Here is a 5,872-nt window from a genome sequence, read left to right as displayed (position 1 = left end):
ACTATCCAAGAGAAAGAGTGGAAGGATGGGAGAGCTTCTTACCCGTGGCTTGCTTGCTCGAACCTTGCTTCTTCCCCTTTGCTTCAACCTTCGAAATCAGCCTCTCTCAGTGGTGCGGCTCTGATACCATGTCAAGAATCGCGTGGTGGAGGGGGTTGCTCAAGATGCTGCGCCGAACACACACAGAATGCACAAGGAGAAGCTCACTCAAGAGACAAGAAGAGAGATGGAGGCCAAAACGTTTTCTTGCTGATTTCTTCTTCTTCTTTTTTTCACTTCACAATGTACACAAAGTATAGATAAGATACAACATAAAAGGAAAGTGGCCTACTAAGTCAAACAATGCATAACCGACTACACTAGTCGACTGGCGCTATAACTATGCCAGCTGTAAATAGGTGTAACAACCTGAATATAATAAGTAATGAGTCAGTGGCCATGTGAGAGTCATAATGACCACCGACGTGCTAAGTGTAGACGTGTGGACCCATCTAACCAGGCGGTCCATCATCAATGTCCACATGTGTTGAGCTTGTCATCTCAACAATTTACTGGTTTATACCAGCTACTCATCTCATTAAAAAAAACATCTCTACTCATTGTAAACTTACGAGTAGAAGGGTTATAGCATCTATACCCTTTCTCAGAGAGTAACCGATAAAGATGCACTTCTCAACTTTTGGATTCAACTTGGATCTCAACTCATCTGGCACATGAACATAGGCAATGCAACCAAAAATCTTCAAATGAGAAATATCTGGTTTCCTACCAGTATACCTCTCCTCTGGAGTCATCCCATGTATTGCTGCAGTGGGAGTCCTATTCATTATGTAGACTGTTGTAGCAATTGCTTCAGCCCAATAAAAATCTGGCAAGTCTTTTTCGTTGAGTATGGCACGAGATACCTCTCCAATATGCCTATTTTTTCTTTCTGCAATTCCATTTTGTTATGGGTTATGACTGCATGAATATTGTTGCTTTATGCCATGCTCCTGTAGGAACCTTGCAAACTCATTTGAGAGGTACTCTCCCCCTCCATCAGACCTTAGGCATTTTATTTGCAGGCCTGTTTCTTTTTCAACCATAGCTTTAAGAGTTTTGAAATGCCCAAAAACTTCACTTTTTTTTTCCATAAAATACACCCAAACTTTTATTCTATAGTCATCAATAAAAGTGAAAAAATAATGACAGCCTCCAAGAGATGCAGCTTTAGTAGTCCACACATCAGAGTGGATTAATTCCAATGGCTTCTTACTCTCTTGAACATGTCTAGGAAATGGTTTCCTTGCCTGTTTTCCAAATTGACAGGCTTTGCATACCTTATACATATCTGCAACCTTGAATTTAGGCAATCCTGCAACAATATTTTGGGCTTGCATTGATTTAAGTCGTTGTACATTAACATGACCAATGCGTTTATGCCAGATATCAATATCTGCAACTACACCGATCCCATGTGCAAACATTGTTGTACTCAATTCTGGCATATCTGCATCCAACGTAAACATTCTGCCCTTCTTCTTTCCTTTTGCTATCAAGCGACCTTTATTTTTCATATCCTCAACAAAGCATCCATGAGAATTAAATCTGACCTGCAAGCTCTGCTCAACCATTTGACCAACAGAAACCAGGTTCTTGGTGATATTCAGGACATGAAATACATCCAACATGTATTTCTTTTTCCCATCCTACATAGACAAATGAATTTTTCCAATCTGCACAATACGATGTGCAGTATCATCACCAGACTCCACAAATCTTGGTTTTTCCATTTTCCTTGCATCCTGCATCCATTCTGCATGACCTATCATCTGGTTTGATGCACCTGAGTCAACATACCACACATCGTTTCTTTCTTCTGCACTTGTCATAGAATTGGTCATGTGCTGCACCATAAACAAATGCTCATTTCTGTCATCACCCTGTCTACTAGAAGATGCATAATTCCCTTGCTGTAATTTTCCATTTATGATGTCATTCTGCTTTTTATAGTAGTCTTTAGCCATATGACCCATTTTACCACAGTAGTAGCATTCAACATTGCTGTTTGCATTTTGGCCTCTTTGCCATCCACCACGACCTCTTTGGCTCCCCTTGCCTCTAGAGTTACCACGTCCTCCTCCATAGGACTGGTTTTCTTGAGTTTGCTGCATATTCTGATTTCTACCACGGCCTCCAGATCAGCCTCCTCTACCTCTGCCTCTACCTCTTCCATCATTTGAGTAGAAGACAGCTTCTTTTGAAGTTTCTCCTGAAGAAGATGCACCACCATTTCTCTGCTCCTCAGAAATTAGAAGAGCAATCAACTCCTCAAAATCAGGAAATCTTTCACCGATGGAAATGGATGTTCGGAACTGTGCATAATCCTTTCCTAGACCATTCAAGGTCACATAAACTAAATCATCATCTTCCACTGGCGACCCAATGGAAGTAAGTGCATCTACAATCTTCTTCACCTTCATGTGGTAGTCATTGATGCTCATACTTTCTCTTTGCACATTGTGCAACTCTTGCTTGAGCTGCATTTTCCTGGCTTGCATATTTGTGCTATAGATTTTTGACAAAGTATCCCATGCCTCCTTTGGCGTACTTGCATCTTGAATATGCACAATCATAGAGCCTAAAATGCTGATAGACAACCAGCACATAACTTTCCTGGCTCTCTCATGCCATGCTTTAAATGCCTGCATTTGCTGTTGATTGGGAGCATCAGGAAGAACTAATTCTTCTTCATTTCCTGCAACGAATTCCCAATATCCTTTTCCCATAAGGAAATTCGTCATTCTAAACTTCCATGCTTGGAAGTTGTTCTTGTCAAGCTTTTCAGTGACAATCTATGAAAGAGAATCAGACGCCATTACAGAACACTGCAAAAAATTCTGTCACTGCAAAGAACACAACTTCAACCTCACAAGGGCAAATCTGCAAAATTGACGAAAGTTGTATTTGACCACACAGTCACTTCCTAGTGACGATTTTGCATCAACATGCAACAAGGATGATTCTGTAATTCCCAATGTCTCTGCACATAGGCATACGATGCAATTTCTATAGTAACTTTTCACCGACCTGTAGAACAGTGGTCGCACAGTATAGAACAGGGCCTTTTCCTGAGTGCATGCAGAAAACTTTCACCTCCAAAACAGGCCTTGAAATGGCCTCAAATAAAAAAAACAGAGCAACCCAAGGGCTAAGGCCCTTACTCGCAACATATACTGCCCTCTTGCTACACCGCGAAGGGCGTCTCAATCTAAGACAATGCACTCTTGCACTTTTCGGCTGTGCTACCTGCAGAGACTTGCTCCCAAAATAGAAAAATGAAAGCAACACTGGTCCTCTTACCAGAACACCGCGAACTTGGTTTTCTTTCTTGAGCTCCTTACCACAAACAAGGCTCTGATACTATGTCAAGATTGTGGGAGAGAAGGAAGGAGTCTCACTTGTAGCTTTTGATCTTATCCCAGGCAATTCACCACCTAAGCAACCACCTTACCGAGTAAGTGCAAGTCAACAAGAGGAGATCCTAACACAAGTAAACAAATTGTTGGAAGAAGGGTTAGTTCAACCTAGCTCTTCTCCATACTGCTCTCTAGTCTTACTTATTCAAAAGAAAGATGGTTCTTTCCGTATATGCATAGACTACAGATCTTTGAACAAGATCACAATCAAGAATCATTTTCCTATCCCCAGGATAGATGATATCTTGCATAAGTAGCAAGGGGCTAGTATCTTTAGTCACATTGATCTCAAGAGCGGCTATCACCAAATATGGATAGACCTAAAGATGTTTATAAGACAACTTTTCATATGATATTTGGACTATAGGAGTTCTTAGTCATGCCATTTGGTTTGACTAATGCACCCGCTACATTCAATTGAATGATGGAGAGAATTTTCAGACCTCACTCAAAGCTCATAGGTGTCTTCTTTGATGACATTCTAATATTTTCACAGTCTGAAGAAGAGCATAGAAAACATATATCTATTGTTTTTCAAGAGCTTCGCAAGCATAGACTACATGTCAATGCTAAGAAGAGTGAATTTTTCTTTTCGAAAATTCATTACTTAGGTCATATTGTTTCTCACAATTTGGTGAGAATTGATCTTGAGAAGATTCGAGCCATTGTTGAATGGCCTACACCTAATTCTGTACATGAAGTTAGAAGTTTCTTGGGCCTCTGTTCATACTATAGGAGGTTCATACAAGGTTTTGCGTATATTGTATCTCCTCTACATGACCTTACTAAGAAATGAATGCCTTCTTGCTGGGGATCAAGGCAACTACAAGCCTTTGAAAGAATTAAGTTTCTTGTGACTCAAGAACCATTTCTCATAGTTTCGGATCTTCAAAAACCTTTTGAAGTTCATTGTGATGCTTCTGGGGATTGCATTGGAGCTGTGCCTAACCAAGAGCATCATGCAGTAGCATTTGAGAGACGATGCCTCAAGGACCATGAGCTACATGCTCCAGTATATGAGAAAGAGCTTATGGCAATGGTACATGCTCTTCAAGTATGGAAGCACTATTTACTTGGTGCAGATTTTCTTATCAAAATAGATCACCAAAGTCTAAGATACTTTCTCACTTAAGAAAAGCTCTCAGAGAAACAGATGTGTTGGGAAATTTTCTTATCTATGTTTCATTTTCAAATCCTTCACACATCTGGAACTAAGAATGTGGTAGCAGATCCTCTATCACGATGACCTCGAGTGAATGCAATCACAAATGTTTACCATAACGAGTTCATGGATTTTTACCCAAAATGTATGCAACTGATTCTGACTTCTCAACCGTATGGGATCATCTTAACTCAAGTCAATCGATTACACCTTACTCGATTCGAGATGGTTATTTTTATCATCATCAAGAAATGTGTGTAGCATTACCATTACAACACAAGGTAATGGATGAAGCACATCCATCTCCATATGCTAGACATAGGGGTATTCTACCCACTACTTAAGCATTGGAAAGATATTTCTTTTGGCCCACTCTTAGAGCTAACATTGAAAGATATGTTTGCAAGTGCAAGATATGCCAAAAAGTAAAGTATGATAGGCATAAACCACCTAGTCTATTCAAGCCATTACCTATTCCCAATGAGCTCTCGCACACAAGCAGGCAATGATGCAATCTGGACTATCATTGATAGATTCAGTAAGACAGCTTATTTTATACCTGAAAAAGAAGCATTTTTAAAGGCCTAGATGGAGGTACCAACCAATAGGGTATCTACACTTATGGAGGCTTTGCATTCTCCCAATGTCTTTCTTTCCCTTTGCACCTTGTTGACCGCATCCTAAAAGCACTCATTCTAGCCTTTGATCTATAGCAGTCAACCAAATCTCTAAGAAGTTTCTCAAAACATGATGAGAGCTTTTCTATTATTATATCAATGAAAATTTTCCTAACTATCATAAATGCCAAACCATGAGAGAGAGAACAATTGCTTAAAAGTTTAAAAAAGGATAATAGTTGAAAATTTCAACAAAGCTCAAATCCTCATTACCTAAGCATGACATAATTATCAATCCATAATGAAAATTTCCAAAAAAAGCACTTGCCTCCCTCAATCAATCATGATCCATAGATGATAAATGCCTCTCTAAAAACAATCGTGATAAATAAGTACATGAATCTATCATACTATAAAGTCATAAAGAAGACAACCACAAGGGCTTGCTGTAAATACCTACCCATCAAGAAAATGCTCCATGTTGACAATTTTCATTAATGGAGCTAATCCTTTATACCATTTGATGGTGAAAAATAAGCATTTTTAGAGTCCTAGATGGAGGTACCAACCAATAGGGCATCTACACTTATGGAGGCTTTGCATTCTCCCAACGTCTTTCTTTCACTTTGCACCTT

The sequence above is a fragment of the Lygodium microphyllum genome, chromosome 15 (genome assembly GCF_053477565.2).
Source record: "Lygodium microphyllum isolate KBCC chromosome 15, Lygodium_microphyllum_v1.1.10, whole genome shotgun sequence".
Lineage (NCBI taxonomy): Eukaryota > Viridiplantae > Streptophyta > Polypodiopsida > Schizaeales > Lygodiaceae > Lygodium > Lygodium microphyllum.
Note: the sequence above shows the minus strand (reverse complement) of the source record.